Genomic DNA, 27,810 nt, shown 5'->3' with positions numbered 1-27,810 from the left:
TACAACTATCATTTTCCTTTCCATAGCTCGATGCGTTGTTCTTAACTTCAGCTGAACCCTCTTTGTTAGCCTCCACGTTTCTGCCCCATAGGTGAGTACCGGTAGGATACAGCTGTTGTATACTTTTCTCTTCAGGGATATTGGTAAGCTACCATTCATGATCTGAGAGAACCTGCCATATGCGCTCCACCCCATTCTTATTCTTCTAGTTATTTCCCTCACATGATCCGGATCATGACATGATGCACTGAACAACAACAACAACAGAAAAATCTGGGGATAAAATAAAAGTAAACAAAGTTCATAGAACAAACTAATTTTTCACGGCATTCAAAAATATGTTCAGGGTACACCAAAGAAAAATGGTCGCGCTATGCAGAGAGGAAGTTTGTCATCCCTGCTTTGAAGCATGTTAGATTTTCAATACAGACAATGGACAAGTAAGTTGGCTGCGGAATAAATTTATTTTTAAAGAATAATTCACTTAAGAATAATTCGTCAAATTACACACACACACACACACACACACACACACACACACACACACACACACACACACACACACACACACACACACACACACACACACACACACACACACATATATATATAGTTGGTTTATGGGGTGTAACGTCTCAAAGCGACTCAAGCTATGAGAGACGCCGTAGTGGAGGGCTCCAGAATTTTCGACCACCTGGGGTTCTTTAACGTGCACTGACATCGCACAGTACATGGGCCTCTAGAATTTCTCCTCCAAGAAATTCGACCGCCGCGGCCGGGATCGAACCTGCGTCTTTCGGGTCAGTAGCCGAGCACCATAACCACTGAGCCACCGCGGCTTTTATATATATATATATATATATATATATATATATATATATATATATATATATATATATATATATATATATATATATATATATATATATATATATATATATATATATATATTGCGGCACAAAACTCGCTGAACGAAGCAATGTCTGCGTATACTTGTGTATGAGCGCGCACGTTGTATTGTGCACATATCAACTCAGTTCCTTGCATCCAGTATTCACTCTTAACACGTAATGTTTGCTCGTGACTGAGAGCAATGAGCTCATGAAGGTGATGCGCCGTCAGACAACAACAGAAACCTAATAGCTGGCGAATAGGCAATGCACAACGCATATTTGTGATTTGCTTGTATCTCAAGTGACAATGAAATCATGAGGACACTGCAGAGACACAGCCGATTCGTTCAGTGCGTTCTCTCAGCTAGTCGACGCCATTTTTTTTCTGTTTACTGCCCACCAGATAATAGTTTCGTTTTCTTTTTTTTGTAACTGACGTTTAGATGCTAACAAAAGTACTTGGCTTGTACACTAAGACAGAATTAGAACACCGTGAAGCAAACTCTAGAGTGCAAATAGCGCACCAGATATACTATGGACAAGGAAAGCAGTCAACTGAGCAACGCGAACAACACGTGCCATCGATACGGAGAAGCGAAAACGCGCTGTAGTGACAGTAAATTATTTCCACAATCGGGCAAGACCATGAAGGGAAAAAGTCTGTACCCACGAAGAATGCACTGCAAAAAAACAGCAGTCCACCGGCAGCCAGCGATAAGTGCGCCTAATAGTATGTTCTATGCTGAGAAATATCCCTTGCGACGACTAAACGAGAGCGGGACGTGCAGCGGTTACGCATCACAGAAGAACGGGGAGAGGAAAACCGAACGACAAAAGCGCAGTATCGCACCCTGCGTCGACGCGCGCCGCGAGACTGAGGACGAACGCTCGCAGGGGACGGGAGAATGGAAAGGAGGGGGGGAGTTGGCCGGTTTTGGACGGGCGACGCAGGTTTACGTCCCGCGCTCACCTTAAGCGCCCGCAGAGAGCCCATCTCTATAAACAAGAGCCGAATCGAGCACGGCCGGGCAGAGGGAAGCTGGCGTCGGCCGAGGATATGACATTAACGACTGAGCGGTTTACACTTCCCCGCAGTAGCGCACGGTCTGTCTTCCTCCCCGCTAAGTGGAATCTATGTGCGGCCGGTGCGAAAGTCACCGTGGTTTTTACTGTCTCCGGCGCGGGGAAGCGGACCGAGCGTCCGAGACACTTCTTGATGAAAGCCGAGCGCTCAAGGAGCGGAGGAGCTGCGAGGGCAGGGAAGGGAAGATAGGCTTGCCGTTTCTGCCAGTCGACGGCTGCTGGACGTCCAAAAAGGCTCAGCGTACGGCCTCTCTTCCCTGGCTGACCGGGCCGCTGCTCTTTCATCTGCTTGAGCCTGGAGCTCCGGCTCTCGAGGAGCTCAATCGGCCGCTCTTCCGCTTGTCGGCACCGCCGCCAGTGTGTGTGCGTGTGTGTGCGTCTAACGCAGGGCTATTTGTGGGATGGGAATAGGCCGGACCGTGGTGCCGCTGTTTGGAGTCGTGTTCGTTAGATTGTAATGAATTTGTTTTGCTTGTTTCTGTAGGTTCTGCGAGCACGGAAAACCACACTGAGCTTGTCCTTCCCGTTTTCGCTATATACCGCCGGCATCACCCGAATGTGCGGAGGACCTTGCTCGTCTCCCCGCTCCTGTTTCGGCCAAGTGCGCTGAACCATTTGCGAACGCTGACCGTAAAAGAAATAGAGTGTTTGGGATTTCAGCGCCGCGACGGCTTTCGCCAGAGTAAACGGCCTCCGTTCGACTGGAGCCACCTCTGCTCGGCGCTTCGCTGGACATGCCCTTCTCGTTTCTTATTTTTTCCCCTGCCCTCTTTATAGCTGTAGGCAACAGACACACAAACAACCTAACCACGCAAAGCCAGTTTACATGCTTTTTTTTTTGCGTAGCATTGAAAGAAATGGTTATTTCCCAGTAGTAACAGGACGGAAGCAGGCTTCGACAAATTCTGAGTGCATAGACAGCCTGCTCCACAAACCGGAAGTAATACCTAAAATTTTCACCTCTTGCTGGACCGATTCAAATAGGCCCATTAAATGGTTTACATGGGGTAACAGCAGCCAATTACATCGACGAATGGGGGGGGGGGGGGGGATAAGAGTACTAGGCTCACATTCTGTTTCAAGCCAGTGCTATGCATAGCAGACCACTGTCTTTTGTTTTGTATTCAGTTGGACTATACACTCCCTAATCTAAAACTAAATGTTTTGCGCTTCCGGAAACTTCGGTCCTCCGGCCTGCGGCTCTAGAAAAGACCCGATATCCGGTACATTTTTGACGAAAGCTCTACATCTAGACAGAACACCGACGTGGCGAAGGGGACTTCATTCTACTGCCTCGCGATTGGTCTGCCCATCTCTTGCCTATGCAGGCACGAAATAGTTGTACCTTCATAAAAAGGTGGATGGCAAGCAAACTTCTATCAGCACTGTCCCCAGGAGTCCTGTCGCCCCGTTTAGACTACGTGACTGCACGTGACAGATGTGCCTTGCGCATACCTGCAATGCTAATGCCAATTCTGTCCCCCCTCCCACCCCCAGTTCATCCTCTCTTGCTTTCGTGTTGTTGCTCTCGAACCCTTGTAGTGCGCCAGCCCTGTTTGTTGCCACCGGTGTCAGGGTGATGTTGCCAGTCGCATCAAGAGCCTCGGGTGGCGGAAGGGGGCTGTCGGTGCGGTGGTGTCGGCGTGATCCGTCGAGTCACGCACCTCTCCCGCCTCGCACGCACCGCGAGCCGCCGAACGGGCTCGGCACTTTCACACTTAATGTGCCCGCGCAGAATCGAGCAGCGAGTGACATGGAAAAACAAAGCGACACAGCGACGGTGACGGTCTCAGTGCGCCTAACAGGCGTGTGTGCTCGCATACAGGTATACGTGCCCAGTGTCCACACAATGCAAGAAGCCAGCTCGTGCGAGCGGCAGGCTTCCTGCCTCACACAAGATAATAACGTCGTTAGCGGTGACGAAGGCGAGGCATCATCTTGGTGGCGAGATTAATCGCGCTCAGGCACGAAGCGGAAGCCACTCTGCGGTGGCGCTGTCGTCGCTCGTGGACCATTAGCAAGCGGAAGTTGTCGTTCCACTTGTTCTGGCGCGGCCTTCTCGCAAGCGAGCCAGTTTTTCTTGGCCGGGGAAGCAATGAATGCGAATGACTTTTCCGGCGGCGTCTGTCTTCAACACTGGGGGTGTTTGGAGCGGTCGGCGCACGCGATCACGAACCCGCAGCTCGTCGGTGCCGTCTTTTCTTCTCCCAAGGCCGGACAAGAGAAAAGCGGAGTTGCGGTCGGCACTGGAGACACGCTCCTCGCGGGCCGACCCGCACCGTCCGAGATGCCTGCTTCGGCGAGGGAATAAACCTGCCCCGCCGTCTTTGAAACGGACGACTCCACAGCACAGTGGCGTGCGGATCCCGAGCGATCCTTCTGCGGGATATATATACGCTGGGAGCTGGACGGTGACTGCCGCCTACAATTCGCAAAGCACACGCGTGTAATACTTATAGCTTCGTGATTGGCACCGCTACTGCAAACAGGCCATTTAATAAAAAAAAGCCACATCAGATGGCCCAGCAACAGAGGAAACAGACGTGCAGGCTACAACCATGGGAACGAAGTAGACCCTAGACGTCGCGACAGGTTTGCCGCGATATCAGGCATCAAGCACGCGATGCTTCTGGGGCACCATGTCATTTCTTTCCTTCTTGCATTTTCATTTCTTATCGTACATTCATATGCTTAGTGTGAAGTGGTAGTTGCTGGCCGCTTATGGAATCATGAACCACGGTGGCTACATTTCGAAACCCTGCGTGACCACCTTCGGGTTTTCGCTTACGTGCACAGTACCGCCAGGCTGCGGACTCTTATTGGCTTCGAACATTTCCGAGAGAGATTTCCTTTGAGCTGAATCCACAAGGGACGCATTGAATGCGGTTCTCACCGATTTATGTACAGTCGGCCACAAAAGTTCACGGGGTGCTTGTTCTCGAAAAAAAAAAAAACTACTGTAGCATTGCCTCGCAACCTAACCACCTAGCAATATCGCCAGCTGATGAAGCATGCACATTCCCACCCACCTTCAGAAATTTCAGACCACTGGTATGCGTGACGGTGTCGAAATAAAATTCGTCCAACATACTCGCATCCCACGAACTTTCGTGCCTGGTAGTATAGCAGTTCACTCACGTTACCAATACCCCTCAAAAGAAAGCGGCAAGCAGTGGCAGCCGCAGAGTGACCACAGGCCAAAACGCAAGGGTTCATCTCTGAGAAGGCATGTTGCTGAATATTTGGTGTCTTGGAGAGGAAAAAATATGAAGGAGAAGAGAACAAAAAAGAAACAGAGACATGTGCTAAGAGTATGTGCCCTTTTCGCGTTGCGCCATATCTTTTTGAAAACAAACGTTCATCCAATGCATGTAAAAAATGTGTTCAGCCAAGACGAACTATATTTGCTTATTATGCTACACTTTAAACACTAATACGCCTATATGGGAGTAAAAGGCAGTGAGCTGTCCTCTAGCGCACTCAGTGTTATAAAAGGGAGTTAGCTACAGGACAGATTGCTCCACTTTTGCTCCTTACTGTTTAGAGTGCATATGTGCAAGGTATTACGCAGGCTGCGCGGACATTTTCAGGCACTTTCTATGCACCTGATCTCCCTGTGAGTGTTTCGGCATTATCGGAGGGCTCAAAGGGGACAAAGATCTTCGAGACAGTTGTTAACGTCAGAGACAGATGCTCTGCATTTGTTACGATGGAAAAGATAAGAAAAGACTTGGTCTTGGAGGAAATTTAAACACAATCTACACGTGCTAAATATTAGAACAAAACAAAACATGACCGTCTTCTGTGCACAGCCGTTTCATCCGCATTCCGCCTCTGCGACATCACAGTCAGACATCTCCCTGCTCATTGTTGAACGTCCGCGCTAAGTAAACCTGTTCGGACTCCAGATCATGCGCCAGCGCTATGCCGGTGTTGCGGGAAGATCTGGCGCTCGAACAGGTTTACTAAGACGGCGACGGTGTTCTCTCCAAATGCGTATCACTTTCAACAAATGACTTCAGCTTAATAATTCGTACGCCCTTGAAGCCATTAACGCGTTAACGCGAAGCGTATATATATATATATATATATATATATATATATATATATATATATATATATATATATATATATATATATATATATATATATATATATATATATATATATATATATATATATATATCCTCGTTGCACTGTCCTTCATTGTTCCAGTGGCTACAGCCGGAAAAGTATAGCCCATATACGCACCTCTCCACTCATTGGGAAGAAGAGATGATAGGATAGCACCGATCTGTGGTTATGCAAGAGTGATGAATGCTCCCGAGCGCAATTATAAGTGGTAGGAGAGGAAGGATTCGAAGAAAAGCGCCGCTGGCGACGGATCTTTTGCTCTTGGCGCGAGCTGCGGGTATATTTGCCCAGCTCAATGGCCGCCTCCTCGCTGGACCGAATGCGGAGCTGGCGAGGGGCGCGCAACAAGGCAGGCGGAGTCGGTCGCGCATAGGGACGCAAGGATCCGATGCATTTCCAGCGTGGTGGCGTTTTGGAGTACGCGGCGAGTATACGCGATCCGTCTGCTTATCGGGCCCTGCCATCGTCGGTGGCACCGACCTGGGACGCGAGGAGCATTTCGTATTCCGGCGCCGGCGCCGGGAGGCCCTACCGCTAACGAGGCACCATCCATCTTGCTCCGCGCTCGCCATGCTCGCGGCCGTATTGACTCTTGGTCCGCTTCACGCGCCTAAAGAGCTTGTTTTTAGCACATGCAAATGCTTGACCAGGGCCGCCGATTTCCCGGCGCACGTCTTCACCCCCGAAAACCGGTTATGCAAATTCTGCTGCCAGATGTCTCGCGCTACCTCCGCGGCAGCTGTCCGATTGCGTCAACGCTCGAACGGTCGCCGTATCAGTGCCGTTTTACGCACCTTTGTGTGGGCCGTTGCGGTTTCAATTAGTGCCCAGCTACCGAAGAACATCAATTGGCTGCTGCCGCTTCTGTCGGAGGCTGCCTACCACTGCGAGCGAGGAGGGTCCCCGCGCCTCCGCGTGTACGCGCGCTGGCCGCCGGCGTGCGACAGGTGCGAGGGATTCGAAAGCTTCCCCGCTTGAAACGGACGCTCAGCGTTGCGGCCGCGAGCGAGCCTTTTAGCGCCGTAACCGGTAACCACGCGCCCTGAGTGCCCAGTGGGATCTGCGCGAGTAACGCGCCACTCATGTAGTTCGTCAAGGTATCAAAGGGCGCTGTAGGCATCGATGACAGAGTTCATATATCGCCACTCTCCTCGGCCGTTCGCAGAGCCCAACCCTTTCCTGAGATTCTTAGATTCCAGCCGTGATTCAGAATATCCTGGTAGGGGCGCATATTGACGTCACACAGCAGAATCCGGAGCATATGTCGCGGTCTACCGTGCTGCATAATGACGAAGCCGGTTTATTGTCACGTATGGGTAGCACGTAGTCGAAAGGCATGGACATTACAGAGACGACATTGTGCAGCACATATCCTGGATAACCGGCTCCCAACATTATTCCTGTAGAAGCGAAGCGCAAACGTGTGAAATGATCAGGCATTCAAAACGCGTTCTAATGCTTCAGTCGGTGCACTAAAGCCGCCAGCGCATTGATTCCACGTTCGCCAGATGATCTTAGTTTGACCACGGTTTGCGGAGCCAGAACTCAGTTCGTCGCGCGATGCCAGAGCGACTCCCCTCTGCTAAAGGGCAAATTCTGCACTACAGGGTCGCAGCTGCCCAGGCGGCGCCGGCACTGGCTCGCACCCTAGTTGTGCCGCTTGTGCAGTTCACTGAGGTTGCTACCTCCGTCACTGGCCGCAGTCTGTTGCTCGGCTTCACCAGTGTTGCGCTGGTTTGATTTGGTTTATGGTTTATGGGGGTTTAAAGGCCCAAAGCGACTCAGGCTAAGAGGGACGCCGTAGTGAAGGGCTCCGGAAATTTCGACCACCTGGGGTTAGTTAACGTGCACTGACATCGCACAGTACACGGGTCTCTAGAATTTCGCCTCCATCGAAATACAACTGCCACAGCCGGGATCGAACCCGCGTCTTTCGGGTCAACAGCCGAACGCTATAACCACTGAGCCACCGCGGCGGCATGCCGGTTGTTGCGCGCCGTCTATACTAATAATTTATTTTGCTTCAGCGCTTTTTTCCTCCGACGAAGAGCATTTTTAGATAAACTGCTGTTTTAGACAGGTGCTGGGCATTACGTGGAAACTGCATTTTTTGACAAAATGCCATTTGCTGTTCAGCAGCAAACAACACCTGGGACGAGAATATTGAAACATGTGCCCATATCAAAAGGAAACAAACATTGCACTTATACAGAGCACACAAAAGCGAAATAACAAATAACATATTATTTGGATAAGAAAGAAGCGACCGAGCGTCATCCAACCCGAACACACCTGTTAAGTCAGGTTGTATAAAATGCCAACAGTGAACGTGTACGCAATCCCGGCGGAATCATATCAAATGCAGCTGTGATGGCAATGATAATGCTACTTAGGTATAAATTTGTTTACCCCTCAGAGCTACAGGCCGTGGAAGTAGTGGACCAGTGCTGTAGGTTAACCACGACCACGGTCAAAGATGTTCAACGCGGGACAGGACCCGAGCACCGCCTATCGAAGCACAACCGCTGCGGGCAGCTAGCGAGATTCTTCGCGAAGCTAAACTGAAAGATAAGATCTGAATAACCTACACTGTCATGCACAGGTCATGCAATTACCTAAACGTCATGTAATACTCGTGACATTTCCACGTCATCTACTTACAAATTCGGCCTAACTGCAGCGGACGAGATTAGGTAATTCTCCCGAGTGCCAGAGCTTCATAGTTGAAATCAACGCTTCTCAAGAGGTTGGTAAGACTTGTATTAAGCCTTGTATTTCCCGGTCCCTCTGTAAGGTACATTGTACCCTGAGGGAATTACAAACAAACCAATGAATAAACAAATCGCTGTCACTGTAAAATCCTTATTTTTGTCCCGTAACGTGTCCAGTAGTACACGAACTGCGACAGCATGATTAGTGAAGAAAACAGGTAAGCACAAACAAGATGTTAAGAAAGATATACACCGGCTGTTCGGTGGTTTTGGCAGCTTGCGCTCAAGGAACAAGCAGCAGTTGCCTCGGAAACAAGTCTTTTGTTACCGATATACATAATTTCAAGAGCATTTTCAAGCCAGAGTAACGAGCAAGAAAATAAGCAATAGTCCAGGATGTATAAATCCGCCCACCAACGGCAGCGATAATGCTAACACGCGCACACGAAAAAAGTGCCTAGGCTAATCTCGTTAGCGCAGCAGACTGAACAAAAATCCTGCTGCTTGGAGCTTCCCAGCTCGCTAAGGCTAGTTATTGTCACCTCACGCGAAAGTACTGCAGCGTTAATTATACAAATCAAGCGCGAAGTGGTAGGCAGTCTCGCCGCTAACCTAAGCTAAGCATTTTGCTTTTACTCTCACATCTGTTTCGACCGTCCGCGACACCCATTACGTCTAAGAAAGCGTACGCTCGCCTTTTATACTGTTGCGAAAAAATTAAAAAGGGAAACGGGGGAAAAAGAGAGGCTCACTGATGGCCACATGATTAAACCAGCGCTCCAGTCATCATACGTATGTTGATCTGAAACAAACTCATGGCGTTCTACTGTTCAAACCTCAGCAAGTGGTCAGGTGAGCACAAAACATGAAACACACGACAAAGCCGACCGAGGAAAAACCGCAGACGGAACGGGCGACACCGTCCTTATTTGTGTGCATGTTTTCAAGCGCATGCGACCCTTTGCTTTGTTCAACATATAAAGTTATTCTCTCCGCTCCTTTCTTACTGTCCCTCCTGTCTTTATACTTCGTCGTACCTATCGGCCCTCGCTATATTTTCGCCGGCAGTAGGTAAGGTGTTCCAGAAGTAAGTGGCAGTCTCCGTGGTCAGTAAGCATCTTTTCCTTTCCTTATTAATTTTATAATAATGATAAAAAAACACTCCCACCACAGTCGCTGCGATCCTTCAGGAAACGATTTTGTTCTGTGTATGCGAAGTTGAAACGGATTTCTATTCGGCGCGAAAATGCACCAAGGCCTGCACCATTTATGCCGACGTTGCAAATGTGTAAAAACAAGCGGCACCAATGCTATCCATAAGCTAGCCATGAAGCGGTTAAACGCAAGGATGCCAAGATGTATGGTCCCGGATGCGGGCGTTGCTTCGTTCTAGAGAGAGAGAATGTGTGTGTGTGTGTGTGTGTGTGTGTGTGTGTGTGTGTGTGTGTGTGTGTGTGTGTGTGTGTGTGTGTGTGTGTGTGTGTGTGTGTGTGTGTGTGTGTGTGTGTGTGTGTGTGTGTGTGTGTGTGTGTGTGTGTGTGTGTGTGTGTGTGTGTGTGTGTGTGTGTGTGTGTGTGTGTGTGTGTGTGTGTGTGTGTGTGTGTGTGTGTGTGTGTGTGTGTGTGTGTGTGTGTGTGTGTGTGTGTGTGTGTGTGTGTGTGTGTGTGTGTGTGTGTGTGTGTGTGTGTGTGTGTGTGTGTGTGTGTGTGTGTGTGTGTGTGTGTGTGTGTGTGTGTGTGTGTGTGTGTGTGTGTGTGTGTGTGTGTGTGTGTGTGTGTGTGTGTGTGTGTGTGTGTGTGTGTGTGTGTGTGTGTGTGTGTGTGTGTGTGTGTGTGTGTGTGTGTGTGTGTGTGTGTGTGTGTGTGTGTGTGTGTGTGTGTGTGTGTGTGTGTGTGTGTGTGTGTGTGTGTGTGTGTGTGTGTGTGTGTGTGTGTGTGTGTGTGTGTGTGTGTGTGTGTGTGTGTGTGTGTGTGTGTGTGTGTGTGTGTGTGTGTGTGTGTGTGTGTGTGTGTGTGTGTGTGTGTGTGTGTGTGTGTGAGAGAGAGAGAGAGAGAGAAGAGGAGAGAGAGAGGGGGAGAGAGAGACATCAAAGGCTGCATGATACGATATGACGCTGCATTTCTAATTGTCGTTCGCTCTGCGATTCACTTTGTCTGCAGCAGACCACGCATTCGAGAGTCGGCCTGTGAACCATCACCAACTATGACTGTCATTGCGGAAAACAATTTGTATAGCAGGGCACTATAGGCTATGGGCTATCCTATTAACTCCAGTTTTTCTTCCTGAAGCCATGGTTTTTCGTGAAAGTTGCCTGTTCATGTTTCTTTAGGCCTCTTAGTTAATACGAAGATAGGATTCTACGAAGAAGCGATGTGCAGTTAGCGACGATTTCACCACACATGCACCATGCCGAAGCACGCAGGTGCCAAAAATCTGCGAAAATTGTTCTCGAAGTTGGCCCTGCTCAAAGTTTTGGTTTGGTTTGGTTCATTAGGGTTTAAAGTCCCAAAGCGACTCAGGCTATCCGGGACGCTGTAGTGAAGGGCTCCGGAATTTTGACCACCTGAGCTTCTTTAACGTGCACTGACATCGCACAGTACACAGGCCTCTAGAATCTCGCCTCCATCGAAATTCAGCCGCCGTGGCCGGGATCGAAGCTCAATTCGCATTAGCTGGTCTAGTCGATGTAACCACTGAGAGCGGCAAGGAAAAAAAGCCAACGGTGCTGAGAAGACAAGAGATCATTTTCAATTCCTTGGCCGATTTGGATTAGGTAACGAGCACAAACACCTCACAAAATGCGGACACTAGACTATACATAAAATCTGCTGCCTATTCACAATAAGAAAAAGTTGAGAATGCCAACACCTCAGCTGTAATTCACACGTGTAAGGCATATCTCCAAAGTCTGTCTGCATGAATCTGTGCATTCGTGCCTTTTGTTACGTGATTTGTGACTTCAGTAGAAGCTTGACCTACTGCACAAGTATTATTTTGCCCAATATTTTTCCTGTGGTTGTTGCCGCAATTTTGGCCATAGCTGGTAAGGACTTTAATATAAAGGACGTTGCACCATTTCTCTGTGAAGTGTGAAACAAGGGTAACGTGAGGCGATTCCCTGTGTACATTTTGCCTCGTCCTCCTGGGTAATTTTTGCCTCGTCCTCCTGGGTAATTTTTGCACGTTTTCAATACCCAACAAAAAACAACTGGCCGTTTTTCTTTTTACGAAATGAGCCAAATCCACCTTGACAGAAACCCGAGAAAAACGCGGAAGACCTTTATCCACAGCAACGCACTGGAAGCTGTTACGTGATACGCTGTAAAATGCTAGTTATATGGCCCACTTAATTTTGACAGTTTTTGAGGGGAAAGATCTTTGGGCGAACTTGCAACTACAGCTGAAGTTCATTTACATTCGGCATCTGGATTTGGCTTATTTCAGAAAATATCTTTAAGTCCTTTGATTTCACTGCGCACTTGTATGTATATGCCTCAATAAATAATCACAGTGCATGAACGCTTTGATAAGCACTTGCCGTGCTCCCCTCCAAGCAGCTTTTAACGATAAGTCTGGAATTATAGTCGTTACTCAAGATGAAGCCAACCTCTGCAGAGAAACCTCTGTACCAGCAAAGATGCAAACGTGACGAAATAAAGTCGGAAGTTGCTGGAACCTGAAGGGCAATAAAACATGATTGCTGCATTTGTGAGTGAAGAGCGGATATAGGCAAGTACGGACCTTTGGCAAGTAGCGGATCTTTGGCAAGTACGAACTGGTACATTTCTGCCCCCAGAAATCAGCTAAATAGAGTGGCAACAAGTCTCAGCAAAGAAGCAGTGTTCCGTTGAATTTCAATGCGTTTCCTATGATACATTATTATTCGCGGCCCTCATCCTTCTTTTGATTGATGGGGTGCATCATGGAATGCAACTTATACCTTGCACCGGTACTTGCCGAACTGGCTGGTGTTTACAAAGAGCCAGGTAGTATACATCGATGGCAGTTGATTCAGTTCGCGCAACAGCAAGGTAGTGAAAAAAGTTTCGGCGAAAAAAAAAAAAAGCGGCCATATAGTTCTACCCTTTGGGCTACCGCCTTATGTAGAGGGGAGCATCTCATAATCGATCGATAAGCCTATTATGGTGGATTTGAATGCAACACCTTACTATATTTCTATAAACAATAGCTATGTGTACATATAAAAAATCCGATATACAAATCTTGATCCGGCACTTCCAATATTAACAGGGGATGTCAAAACCCATAATTGATTAAAGAGACATTAAGGACAACTGCACCTATTATTAAATATCGATTTCTTACTGGACATGTCGATGTTTGTATTGTGACGTCTGCATAGAGAAGGATTCCGTGATGAAGTGAATGGCGATGCAGCATAGCCTCTGGTATCCGCCCCTAAAAACTGCCGACGCACCGCAGTCTGCTAGCGAAATCGACCGGCGATGGCGACATCTGTGTGTCCTTCTTGTTCTGGTCCTTTGTCTGTAAGCGCTGTTTGTTCTCACGACATCTGTGTTTCATTTTTTTTTTTGGTCATTTCCTTCTAATAAAAGCTACTTTCAGTAGCGACTTTATCATTAGAATGCGGTAATATTCTGCTGCTGTAAATTTCTCCTCAGTGTCCCTTTAAGTGCTTCGAGCGGTACATGCGTGACCGATTATTTACATGTTATTAACAGCTTTACAGTGCTCACCGCAGCCTGATTTAGTAGGAGCTTGCAAATATTAGCCCACCTCGAATGCACGTCACACCGTTCGTGTCAGATACAAGGGTTCGTGCGCGCGCGCCTTTTACCGCCTCCAGCGCCAGTCTTGCTACAAGTCGTGCACGTATGCACCGTGCAGCTGGCTCAGCAGTGCACACTGCCATCCTGGCTGTTCACGCAAGCGGCAACCTCACTGCGTAAGGCACCAGTGATTTCGCGCGGTTTCCCCTTCGTGGAAAAGGGAACGCGCATGAAAAATGACGCGGTTTGCAGGAAGCAGCGGCGGCGGCCACTTGAGATGGCGAAGGATCACAACCGGGCCTCTGCGCGCCGGAGCAGCAGCCATCGGGGGCATGATTGCGGAATTCTGTGGCGCTGCTGGTGGCACGCGCAGGCAATAAATCGCGAGCTCGCGCTGCGCGATCTCTTCCAATGGCGGGGCCCGACAGTAGCGCCGGCCAGCCAATGACAGCGCGACCAGCGGAGGCGCCCGCGAGGCGCGCCGCCGACGCTGTTCGAGACGTGCCATCCTAGGAATGGGGCACCCGCGGCCGCAGCTGCCGCGCGGGCGCAATTTACGCCAGCGGCGCGGGGGCGCGCAACGCGAGAGGCTCGAAACATGGGCGTCAGCCAGCGCTTCTCAAAACAAATCCACCTCGAATTGTCGTAAACTTGAGTGACTTTCTCACGGCTCCAGGCGTGCTCGGCGCCGCACTGTGAGCCCAGGCCCGCGGTCGTAAAGGCCACTCGTAGTACATGTTCTGTGGCCAGACCTAGGCGAAGGCTGTGGCGCCCTCTGCAGGTACTTAAATGTCCACTAAGTGCTTCGCTACGACCATCGACGAGCACAGCGTGTAGCCCGGGCCCAGGGGCGCCAAAGCTTCCAGCTCCTTCTTCGCCCTTTGCACAGAGTGCGCGTTGTATAGCTGCTCGAAGACTGCGCGCGCCGCCCTCCTCCTTGGATCTTGGTGGCCGCGTCAGCCTTAAGTGCCAAAGCACACAGAAAAGCGCCTTTGTTCGCAATTTGTTCCCAGCTCTAGCCGGGGGAAAGATCAGCGTCGGCGTGTACAAAACAAGCGCGCTTGTTTCCGCGGAGTTCTTTTTGTGAGTACGCGGCTGCCGCTCTCTGCTCGCCTACTTTGCATGAGTCCCGCGACAAAAGAATACGCTTGTTTTGAAGGTGCTCGCATGAGCCAGGCAGGAAGTGCACCGCAGCTCAGCCGAGATGCATTGCATATGCGGTAGAAGCAAGTTCGTTAGGTTGTGTCTTTGAGGAGGAGATAAAAATTTGAATACAATCAGACAGCCGGACGTTCCAACCCGGGCAGGCGTCTTTGTCGTTCTACGCGTGTCAAAGACCTCAGGAATCTTCTCTGGGCCACTAGTGCGAAGGCCTTAATGCGCTTAAACCGGAAAAGGGCGTCTGCAGAAGAACGCAGGTGCCGTTGTCGGACCGTTAATTGGCTGCCATAACTATAGCTACTTCGGTTCGCATCGAACCGACGCGATACGTTTGCTTCAGGGGATAAGATGACAGGACGACGGTAGGCAGTCTCTGGCAGTGGGCAGAAATCGAGCACTGGTGTTTTATTTTTCTGTGCCTAAGTGGCGTGCACACCGGGTGTGGGATCTGAATTGCAAATGAGATCATGTTACGCATGCAGCGCCGCCGGTAATACGCACATATGCACATATTCAACTGGCCCACGGAGCGCGAACAATGCCGGCGAAAGGGAAATGCTCGGCGGAGAACGTGCACCTCTCGTAGAAGGTACGTTGACTGGACTCGCACGGTCACAAGTGCGTAAAGTAACAGGATTGTGCGCGTATTCTCTTCTCCCAGTTGATAGCAGTGTTTACATACGGCGCCAGCTTTCGACACGTCGGCCGCGTCGGGAAATTCGTCGGTGCAGCCCGAATACTTCCGCTTTCCGCACTCCATGGGTGTCCGGTGTTCACTGAACGCTGTACCTGAACGTACAGCGTTGTACTATACTTAAAGGAACGAGCGGAAAATATCCTCGCCCTGAAAGATAGCTTTGGGCTCTGAATAGATAGGGCACGCTTCGTAACACTGCATAACTATGGCGGCATTATGCGCTTTACACAGGCTTTGGTGCGAGGCTCCATACGTGATCATAAACTGCGGCATCAGAACGGGTACAGCGACCGGTGCTGGTTTCAGCTGTTGGAGTAGCTGGACAGCCAACGCCATAAACCACAAAATGCGGCGTCCATTTTTCGGCGGACACAGCGGCGCAAAAGGTGCTCCTCAAGAGAGAAGCAGGAAGAGCCTGGAAACTGGGAGGAGGAGGAGGAGGAGGAGGAGGCGAGCGCAGTTTCTCTGCGCTACATATTGGAAACGGCGGCGCTCCTTGGGCGCGACTTGGCGGCAGGGGAAGACTAATGGGGAGAGGCGCCCCGGCTCGGGCGCGGCCCCCAGGAGGCGCGGGAGGGCGCATGAAAGCCTCTCGAGGTTGCGGTCTGACTTTCCCCGCGCCAAGAAAGTCAGCCGCGCTCTCTGGAATAATGCGGGCCCTAAAGTGAGGGGTGGCTGGGGTCGCAAATTAATTGCTTTCCGGCTCACACGCGGCGCGCCGCTCACGGCTGCGCGGCGAGGAGGAGCGATCGATGAAACGCGAGGTGTTGAAGGCGAGAAACGCTTTTCTTTTCTGGATTCGGGCATTGTTATAACGGTATTATGCGGCGCTCATTGTGCGGCGACCCCTCGGCGCGAGGTTTTGTTTACCCAAAGCGGAAGCACGGCGACGTGCCCCCGCGCGCCACCGCCGCTATCAAGCGCGACTGTCTGCCGCCACCTAGCGTGTCCGCTGGGGATGTTCAGCCGGCTGCTGGCTGCAGCTTATTGCCCGCAGAATGCGACCCTCCGGCAACCCCCGGCCCATGAATATTCAGCGCGCCGCCGCCGCGATAGGGTGAAGAAGCCTCAAGGAGCGCTCTGCTTGCGGTCGCATGAACGGAACAAAACGCCGAACGGATCGGCCGTCGCTGCACGCGTCGCCACACCGCTGCGCTGCTGATTTATCGGCACCGGTCAAGAGGCACGCGTGCGGTCCCGTTACTCGCCGTCCACCCCGCTGCGGGTCAATCTCGCGACCGCGCTGTTGATTCGCGGCCGGCCATCTTCCGCGTCGAGTCCAGGGGGGCCTCTGTTCCCAGAACCATTACCTGCGCGCTGTCGCCGACAACGCTATCTCCCTTCGGCGCACGTCTGAAGGGTTGGGCACGCCTTGAGTGCGCCGAATCTGCTGTTGTGCCAGGCGGAAGTGGGAAGAGGGGTAGCGTGTTGTCGGGGCTCAAACTTCATATTACACGTGCACACACAGCTAAGTGGTGCTTGAAGCAAGTTTAGAAAGGAGAGGCAGAATACACTTGCAAAGCAAACAAAAAATTTCTAAATGTCTTCAGCTATATACGATGCCACCACGCCGATTGGACAACAACGCCTTCAACTAACGTGGTGTGGCATTGTGCTTCCCACTAAGGTAAGATGTGTTGCTTTTAAGCACTAGTAATGTTGTTTATATGGCGCAGCGGCTGATATGGCTGACTGCTTCTCGATATTTCATGACGTTTGTTCCGAAATAATCAAACAGCGTGCTATGAACGACCAACAAGAATTATGAATGCGCAGCATACAATAAATGCTCCTCCACGTAACTACGTTTTGAACAAGTTTCTTGGCAGTTCTAACAATTATTTGCTGCCCAATTTTTCTATATTCGACATACAATGCGAGAAGACCGTTCTTGAACTCATAAAAAGAAAAGTGAAGTAATATTTCCGCCTTCAGTTCCCATATATACGAGACTTGAGAACAGCGAATACTGAGCTTCGCATGCAATACCCAATCATTGCAGCGATTTAACTGATGTTGGATCGCCCACAATGCTATTAGTGGACCTTTAATGAACGGTAGTTCCCCTTCATCCTAATAAAAGGAGGTTCGGCTGAATATGACTAGAGAGTTAACAATGAGAGTAAAGAGTGTAACACCGAAGTTTTTTTTTTTTTTCTGATGCAATCCTTTCTAACACTGCATAAAATGATGACACAGAGAATAATCCTTAGTCCGTATAGTACAAGTAATACCAAGCGCCAACGTCGCGAAGAATCATGCCACAAAGGGAATCTACGTTTACGTATACATGCAATAAATTTCACGGTGCACAACTTCAGTCTCTGGAGCCCAGCTCTTTAATAATTACAGTAAAAAGCTTAGAAAGGACAATGGTGGAATGTAGAATGAGAAATATTAACCTATATCAGTGAAATTCCGGAAATGTTTCTCAAGGCATTCCAGTTTGCTTGGGGCAACATATTTTTTTCAACTCCTTTCACAAACCAACACATCGGCCGTTGACCTCAAATCAACTTTGAATTATTTTGCGCTATTTCTACGCTCTCTACTACTACATTTCGATCAATAAACATCAAGATGTTAGCAGCGCAGGAGCCGAAGGCTGACTTCATCAAATGTAGTGCACGTGCTTGGCCTTCAACGCAGCCTCTGTTGCTCGCTAGGCAAAACAGGCGAAGAGTCCTGCATGTGAACCACTCTTCAACGCTAGAAGCCCTTCTTACGCATACTATGCGCTCTATACGCGCTGATGCGAGGAAAACACACGTACAGCCTAGGTCAAAAGTCTTCAGGCCATATGATTCGCTTTTCATGCCTGTAGTGGGGCACTCAAGGCGCCTGCAAAGCTCCAAAAACGTGTAGGGTGAGGAGCACCTTCGCCCCCCACTTTTCAAGACATTTTGGTCTTTAGGGGTGCCGTAAGCGGTCGGCTATACTGCACAAGAGCAAATCACGTGGCCTCAAGTCGTTTGAGCGCGGCTGTCCGCATGCACTCCAACACTACCACATCAGTGATCTATTGCTGAGCATCGAGAACAGAGCCGCAGACGCGTCTTGTTTCTGTAACGACAGCCCCGCAAATCCGAAGAATTCTGATAAATTTCTGCGTCAGGAGGGAAAACACAAACACTAGTGCCTGTTGGCTGAAAAGCAAGGCCCTGAAATGCTTTCGCCGTCTAAAGATCCAGGACGCCACGACAGGCCACTCCGAGACCAGGCTTACCACACCGCTGCGGCTAGCTCTTGACACGGGATAACGCGAAACCCCAACAGCGTTTTCCGCTCTTGGGGTGCGCGCACGTACCATTTCGGAAGCCTCTAATCTATGACCGGAAAGCATGCAAGCAAAACTTGAAGAATGCAGTACCTTCTAATATCAGTAAGTGACCCCGCGTTTCCTGGAATACTAGAGATCTCGAGCACCGGCCAAGGCAAACACTTTCGATGAGGCCTCGCCCGATACGCCTTGTGCATACAGCCGAGCTGTCCGTCACTGCGTAAATGGGGCATACAGACTGACACGAAAGCCGGCAAACGGAGCCATATCTCGATCAGAGGTATACACACTATTGTTTACATGCGAAACGCGTGCACACACCAACGCCATTGTCAGTATCCAGCAGTCCTTCGGCGATTCATAGCGCGTTACGCACACAGTACTACTTCTCCGTGGTTGCGGTGATCTAAAATGCGATTGTGGTAAAAGGCCTATAAATAACAGGCTCAACAATGGCCTATTCAGGTGCTGAGTGGAGGCATACAGCTTCGAATTCGAAGGAACCATTTCATTATTGGACACGGGCGCCAATCTGAAAGTCATCTTAGTGTAAAAAAAAAAAAAAAGGCACCCTATACTATAGCAAAACAGTTGTAAGTTCGCTCTTTATCCTGTTAGTTTCATGTTCGTGTTTCGTTTCAGTGCATGCGCGATTTAAAATACCATGGACCCCCAACTGGCCCCGACCTCATTGTTAGCAGTGGCGGGTTGCATAAGAAAATTGCCACAAACGACCAGCCCGAAAATGCAGTATAAACTAAATAAAAATGCCTTCTGAAAGGAATCGATGCGCCGGAGGAAATGACACGAAGGAATGAAGTTCTGAAATAAACGGCCTTCTTTGCAGAGTTCTAATCGTAGTGCATGTCGCCAGGTGGCAATCCTCGATGCCACAGCGCCGCTATAAAATAGCGGTGCTTTTCCCGCAATAAAATTACTAGTCGCGTTTCCGAAAGCACTATAACCGGTAAACAAATGCTGATAACTACCACACGAACAGAAAAAATAAGCAGCAATAGGAATGAAGTCCATTTATAGGGGGGAAAAAAAAGGTGGCGTAACGCCTATAATACATACAGTACAAAACGAAAAATGAAAACTATGTTTTGGCGAAAGTATATTTACTAATCGCAGTCAGTTCCATTTTCGATCTAGCTAGCCTCTTTGAAACTGGTTTGGCGAGCACAGTTTTCTAGAGCCCGGCAACTTGCGCAGCTCCGTGAGTGAGGGCCCTGCATGGTAAGAGTTTTAGTCTCAAGAGACGCATATGATACACGCCCTCAAACAAAACGGCCGCCCTACCTGACTTTGTGTGTCTGTATTTTCTCCTACTCTTCTGCTCTCCTCGATCCACCCAGGGCAGGATTGAGGGACACATGTACCGAACAAGAAATAAGCCTATCGCTCAAGAAAAGCTTGCGCGCGGCTGAATATCAATCGCGCAAGCCGCCAAACGGGAACAGCGGCAGTAAAAAGAAGAAAAAAAAAAAGAGCCACCGAATACGCATCGCTCATCGCGCGCTGCTCGCCCTTATTGTACAGACAAGCTTTGTTTCTCGCTCCCTGGCTCCGATTTCGGCCATTTTTCCTGCTCCGCAGAAGCTGCGAGATGTCTGGGCACGATACAGGCGCCGCGGTTGCCGCGGGATCCCTATCCTCTTGGTCTGCAGCGCGCGTCTTTATCGCCACATACTCGTTCGGCGGCGGGAAAAGGCGATCGCCGAGGTTTCGGCGGCTCCGCGCTTGGGCCATTTTCGATGCTCGAGCGGCGAGCAGAGCAAGCGGGCTTCTTCCGAGCCCGCACCGTTTACCCGGCTCCTCCAAGATCGCCGTCGCGATCGGGCCGGCTACGGCTGAAACGCGAGCGCATTTCCTCGAGAAGCGAGACAAAGAAGCAAGCATTCGGCTCTGTGTCCACGTTCTATATGTTCTCGCACCGTATTTGTCTACGCTCCACAAGCCTTCGAGCGCCGATCGCAGTACGCGGGCTTCAGCACACTCGTCCTCCCACCTCTGAGAAACGAAAAAGCTGTCGACCCCAAATAACTTATCTCCGCGAGATTTACAGGTTGTTTGGGCGCGCCGACATCTCCAGGCGACGATCCCATTGCATCAACGTCGCCGCATCCCCTAATCGCTCGTGCCTCCGACGCTTAGCTGCTATAAAGGAAGGTGCGAATCCAACAGGCGACCACCACGCTATCACGGGCCGCGGGACGGGAAAAGAACGCCAGCTTCGGAAAAGCGCGCGAACTTCAGCAAGTTGGCTCTTCCTTCCCATGGATGTGTGCGACGAGCTACTGAAGAGCGAAGGGGCACACGATCCTCTTCTCTCCCCTTTTGCCACCTAAGCCACTACAGAGCAGGCGGACGGGAGAAGGGAGGGAATTTTCTACTACATCGTTGTAAATGTTGGTCTCAACATCTACGCTGAGAATGGCTTCCGTATAAATGTACGCCTGCTACTGCCCCCATTCTCACGGAAAACATTCCTCCTCCTCCTCCGGTGAAACCAGATCGCGGCGCGTTTGGTTGCGATGCCACTGAATGCAAAAGCTGCATTCCTGCGAAGATGTTCCGCTTTCGACTGACCAGTGCCCGAAGAATAGTGCAGGTAGGTAGCTTCAGAGCGGCTCGAGTGAACGAGTCAGTTCCGCCAACACTCATTAGCCCCGTAAAAATAAATAGACAAATAAGGGGTAGGGGGGGGGGGGGGGGCGGAGAAATTTTTTCACCTTGTGTTCTTACATCTAACATATGTACAGTCACTGCAGCGCGCGGCGGTTTGTATAAAAAATCTTAAAATTTGTGTGTTGTACAGTATGTGTCACACTTAAGAGGGAACACGAGAAATGGTTAAACCGGCTGTTGAAGAGGAGAAAAGTAGGCTTCACCGCGAAGCGAAAAAAGGGCGCTTAGAGCCCGAGAGGAAGAACCTGAAGCCGCGCTCCTGTTTCGCGGTGAAAACTAATTTTCTCCGCGTAAACAACTGGTTTAACCATTTCTCGTGTTCCCTCTAAGTATGCCACTTACTGTATACAGGGCTTGTCCGCGTTGGCAAAGCAGCTATCGGGAAAAAAGACACTGCTACTTGTAACGCATTGATTACGCTATGTGTTCGTTACGTTGCATTGCTGGTTATCCTCTGAAAAACGAATCGGTTTTCTTTATTTGTATTTCTTTTGTTCTTCTTAAGTCTCATCTCCAGATATCCCTGAAAAAGTTCCAGTTTTTGGCTGCTTTATCTCACGCAGCCTAACCACAAGTTTTAATTTTTTTTTTTCGCTAGCAAAATCGGATTCTGTTTCGACAGTGCTCGCATTCTTGTGCAGGCGCGCTGCGTGAGTTACGAGACACAGGCCTCGGTGTCTGTCAAACATTGTTACAGTTGTGGATGCGCTGCACAGGCCTCTCCTCTCTGTGTTTCTGTCCGTATGCGTTTGCAGTTCAACAGCTGTTATGCTAGGGAACCTCCACCTTTCAGCTGCGTGAGGGTTATCGGTCACCAGTTCCCATAACCTTTATAAAGGCTCATACCCTGCACTCACATGCGACAAAGCCTATCCGATGACCAACACCTGTCATCAAGCAGTCTAATCCTTCAGAGTGTGTCATTTCCAGTGAGCGACAAATCAACATGACGTCATGGGCGAAACACGAATACAGAAGGAGAGAGGGACGCTGCCCCACACCCGAACGAACGAAAAATGTTCCGTGAAAAACCACAGTGATTTCCAGGTTCTTGAAAGGAAAAATGAACTTGGCATGGATAAAACCACAAACACCACCTCCCGGCCTAACTCCTTCTTAACCTACACACCCCGAGTTATGCCCAAAAATCCGCCACTGCGAGACATATATTGCTATAGCATCGTAACGGGCAAAACCATTAAGAGACCTATTGAAGATATTGCACAAAGCGCAGATGTCTGTCCATTAACTTTTCAGAGGCCCCTGACGAACATATCCTTTAAAACTCGTCACAATCAGAGTTGTCCCATTAGTGTTTCCATGTGCGTTTTGTGTGCTTCGTACAATGCCTAAGAATGTCTTCACGAATACATAAGATACGTTTCATTATATAGTGTCTGAGCTATATTGGATGCTACAACATTGCCGGGTGACCGCTTGTGAATGCTTTCGAAAGCTACGCCTCTTTCTGCCCTTTCTCATACCATGAACGTATACGGCCCCACTGTGTTGCAAAAACTCCTGCCAACTTGCCACACTAACAAAGGTAGAATAAACATCCCTTGGGCAGTTCTTATCTTCTGCCCGTCATTAACCCATGCCCCTTTCTCGGATCGCATTTTCACCAGCTTCGTTCCGGCTGGCAGCTGCATGGGACGGCATGTCGATCGAGAAGCCACAGGGCTGCACTCTAAACACGAATATGGGAGAAAAAAGGAAGTGAGCTGTCCTCTGGCGCACTGCTTTTTTATTAAAGGGAGTGAACTGAACTCCTTTTTTACTCATTTCTGTTTACAGTGCACATCCTCTTTCTGCGCTGTCTCAATTATCCCCGTCGAACTCTAAGAATGATGCATATTACACGCTGCCGGAGTGTCCGCAGCGCCGCCCATGCAGACGCGCGAACAACGTCGCGCATTCTCAGAGCGTTTATTTGCGCAGCCGCCACTCATTCGCGATGGCTCACACGCGTTGCGCATGATCTCGAAACAGGTGTTCTCAGACCAGGCCTCGCCTTCGACGAGGAAGCACAGCTGCCGAAGACAATGCGCCAGACACTATTACGACGCGACAGGAGACGGCACTGCGCCGCTCACGCTGCTCCCATGCCTGGCAGCGGCGGGAGCAGCCGTCGTGCATTGCGCAGTCCTCTCTTTGGCGTCGCTCAACTGCGACCGGCGGGCGCTCCGACTGCTTCCGCTGGAGACGCGCGCGGACAGCCAAGGACGCGCGATCGCGCAGACCACAGAGGCAGAAGACACATGTACGACAGCCGGACGCCTGTCATTGTCAAAGACGCGTCCGGCGCTCTCTCCACCCGCGCAGCGCGGCAGACAATGGTATAACTTGCACCACGACGCGTCCCACACACCAATTTAACAGCCGCGAAGAAAAACGCCGCGCGCTGCAATCTCAAAGTCCCTCGACGCGCGTGTGATTGCGCTTGTACGCGCGATGTGATACGTCCCGCCTTTCCCGGTGCGTATACAACGGAAGCGCTCGCGGCCCAACCGGCAAACCTTCCGTTTCACGTGAGAGGTAGCAGGAAGCGAAACGATAACGAGTGCCGTGGCGAAATAATGATAGCCGAAGCTTAGTATACAAGCGCTTCTTCGCCGCGAATGCGATTCAGATGGCGTGCGCGCCGTGATGTGAGGCACAATGCGTGCGTGAACAGAAGGATTGAGCGAAGCGTATGCGAGGGTATGGCCTGTAGCACATATAGCTGCCGGGGCTGAGATCGAACACGGCCGCGGCGGAACTTGCATCTGCTCACTCATATTTCAGCAGCAATCTTGGGGAAAAAAAAAAAAAAGCTCGCGGAAGCGGGTTATGTCAGCGTTATTACTTGAAAAGAAAGCTGCTGTTTTTCTCAGTAATGCGCCCCTCTTGAGCACACAAACTAGTGTTTTAATATACCGAAGTTTTGGCTAAAATAAAAGTATTGCAGCGCTGTACTGAAAACTACAGCGGCAGTTACGTTCTGTAGGTTTTCTGCACCGGTCATGCCATTTCATGCCATTTCTCATGCCATTTCTGCCATTTCTGCCATGCCATTTCTGTTCTTCGATAGAAAATGAACGGTTTCCGCCTTGGCACCAGTTGAGCGTGAATACGCAATACAAGCAACCAGTGAGCGTAGCTCTGCTCTGAAATATCCAAACACTGCGGCCATCTCTGAAGCATTCCTGCTACTTATTGTGTTCAGCCCCAACCACGTTTCCGATTTCTGGGCCGAATCGAAAGCTCTTTTTTTTTCCTGCTTATTTCTGTGCTCGCGCATTTTCTTTCGTTCACTGCAGAAAACAAAAGCTGTGTGCGAGTTAATATTCAGCGTTTACTCAATAGGATTTCTTTTCTCAAAGCCGCGCGGAGCCCTACTTGTGCGTGTGTGCTTTTACTTTCTGGGATTCAAAGCATATGCTTTGAGAAGAGAAATCCTAGGAAGTAGAAGCACGCACACACACACAAATACGGGTGCGCACAAAACGAGCGACGTCACCATTCACAATAGTCAATGAAATCAGCATGGTACAGCGTAATAAAGCACTGAAGCGAGAAAAAAGAGGCATTCTTCGTTACACAACGTTTCGAGATCTCTAGTTCACTTCGCCGTAGTACTGAGCTCTTTTCCCTAGGCGCGGATGCGCAGAAGGCTTAACTATAAAGCGAATAGCGCCTAGAGGAGCGTATACATCGCTTTGCTAGTGCCAGCTTGTGGCAGAATGCTTATTACGCATACACTGTACTGTAAAGGGCGATAAATTAGTCTCGGGTAATATAAACTACACTTGTGGCAGTGATTATCGAGGTAAGTTCGGTACCCCAAACGAGAGCCACAAAGAGCGCAGAAATATATACGAACACAAAAGTATACGAATTAGTTGGTGAAAAGTGTACGCTTAAAGAATTCCTGCGCACTTGTTTTTTCTTTTTTTTTAATGTGCTCCTTACCGTTCGCGTTAGGAGCACAAATGCTTATTTTCTCGTTGTTTCACTTGTCTGTTCGGTGTATGTTTGTTCTGCTTCATCTGCATGCTGCGCTTTTTTTTGTCAGTAACTTCGGGGGCACTTCATGGCTCTGATATATATCTTGAATATGACACGAAACGTAACTTTGCGTTCACCTGGCACCCAAGGATCGCGGCGATTTCCTTTATATATGCATGAAAGTAGACATTGGTTTTGAGGAAAGCAAGGAACTAGGAACTGTCTCACTTCTTGGTGGACACCTCAAACACGCAGTTAGATAAAGGATGAAAGAGGGAGTCAAAGAAGGAGAAGATGAAGAGGCGCTGTATATACTTTATGCAATGATATTCATACACACTGAAGACACTGGCATTATACTAAGGCAATAGTAAACTCATATTCAGTCGAAATATCGCTAGGTTTGGAATTTGCTTTACGCCTGAGAGACATGAAGAACAAGTAAAGGAAAGGCAAGCAGGGAAACGGATCATTCCGGTTGACTGCCCTGCCCTGTGGGAAAGTAAAACAAAGGGCAAAAAGTAAAGCATGGCCGTCTCGGTCAGAGATTAGGACGATATGAAAACAAAGCTGTCTATTGTAGCCTACATGGGCCAACAAAGGTGCATCTGAAATGTCCTGCACCATCGCGCCTAAAGTAGAGAATGGAAGTCTCCCTCAGTTTGGTCAAATCCACTCTTAACCCTTTCATTCCCTCGTCACTATGGTGCTGTAAATAACTTCCATATAAATGACACGTTTCGCTCATTGCTGCGTTGTCAACGAGAAGGCTCGACAGCCTCTGGCAAGGCGTGGGGAGAATCAGCTACAGATTTCTTACTGGGCCCACTGCAGATTGCGTCGTCTGCATGGCGGAAGACCTCTGCGAAACCTATGTGGAGCGACGCTTGCAGTGTACGCAGTGTCGCATTCGCGCGAAGCTGTACTCTTCTGTTTTCAATCACTCACTCTGCTTCACTCTTCGTTTTCCTTGCTTCATGGAGTGGGCTCTATATAGAAGAGGCTTTCATAGGCAGCGTCGCTCTCTTAGCTCAACGCCGACGTATAAGAATAATCGACGTCACAAAGGCGCAGGAGCGCGCTCCATCCCTAGCCCGTGTTCTCATATGCATGGTGCGCGCATCGAACGAAGAGTGAGTGAGTAAACGTGTAGTGAAGAAGTGAACTTAATTCGGAAGAAGCGTTCAGGAAAACGATATGAAATTAATGAAAATATTTCCCCTCTCTGCCCTAATTTATTGATGCGGTGCTTTCTAGCATGCCGTCACACTTTTTTCCTTGTTTAGGTGTAACGATCCTACTCCACGCAGCACTAGGTGTAAAGCTAAATCAGCAACAACCGTAAGAACCCGATAATAATACGCATCCGAATATTATTGGCGGGGCAAAGTAATTATAAAAAAATCGTTTCGCATGCATGTTCGCAGACAACAAAACTTTACTTCATGAAAACATTCAATTCCGCAGCATTCCGCGTTTTCTAACTCCGATCTGTTCTTGTGCCCTTAGCGTGTGACTTTGTTCTTGCATTAAACGCGGACATCTTTAGTACTGTTCATAGAGTTTGACATTTCTCGCTATGGTTAAAATTACTCAAATACCGAGGATGAATATTTTGCCCGAGTATCAAATCCCATGCTCAAAAAAATATTCCCGTAATATGAATGTTTTTTGCGGTACGTTGTTAGTGCCCCACGGCAGTAATTCCATTCGCCAAGGTACGCAGGATCCCATCCGTTTTTACGCCCAAAACCAGGAAAGTGGAGAAAGAAAGAACAGTTCTCATGAAAAACGAAAATAAATACAGAAAGAAAGCACAGTATAAATGACATGTATAAAGTATACTTGAATATATGCATTTACTAGAGTAGTATATGCACTGCAACAACAGTATACGCGTAGCAACATGTATCAGTTGTGACACGCCGACTACTGTATACTGTTCCGAAACTATAGCACTCCCTGTCTAATTTGTAAAAACTTGATTGCAGACAAAACTGTCCATAATCTCTATGACCTGAGAGGAGCTGCTTTTTCCATAACACTGGTCATGTTAAGGCGGTTTACAGAAATTAGCGCCCACAATAGCTAGCAAACGCACTCCAGTGCTTCTCCATGCTTCCAGTACCTGCAATCCAGCAAGGATCATGACGCATTCTAGTGGTCACATATGAAACGCGCGACTGGAAGTGGTTGCACGAGAGTAAGCTCGGTGCGAACAGGTGAAGGGCGGTTACACATACAGTGCACACGCGTTGCTCTTGGAGGACAGACGGCGAGATCTCAGCAACGACGAGTTTGTGTAGGATGTGCATTTACTGGATGTCTTTACCGAACCTATGCTGAATTCAGCGTTTCATTACCGCACTGTAGTAGTCTTGTAACGGGGAAGACGGGTACTATGAATGGGCCGGCTAAT

The 27,810-nt window shown here is 49.3% G+C and overlaps 1 protein-coding gene and 1 non-coding gene across 3 annotated transcripts in view; both read right to left on the bottom strand.

Moving 5' to 3' along the window:
- LOC149350820 (uncharacterized) overlaps positions 1 to 27,810 on the bottom strand; it is a 130,075-nt gene that overhangs the window by 57,561 nt on the left and 44,704 nt on the right. The window lies entirely within an intron of this gene.
- Positions 8,015 to 8,086, bottom strand: TRNAN-GUU (transfer RNA asparagine (anticodon GUU)). Its single transcript has one exon. It is a non-coding gene; the product is annotated as a tRNA-Asn (tRNA).

This window comes from Amblyomma mixtum, chromosome 3, assembly GCF_055824585.1.
Source record: "Amblyomma mixtum isolate Tamu chromosome 3, ASM5582458v1, whole genome shotgun sequence".
NCBI classification, from domain to species: domain Eukaryota; kingdom Metazoa; phylum Arthropoda; class Arachnida; order Ixodida; family Ixodidae; genus Amblyomma; species Amblyomma mixtum.
Note: the sequence above shows the minus strand (reverse complement) of the source record. Positions and strands in the feature narration are given on the sequence as shown.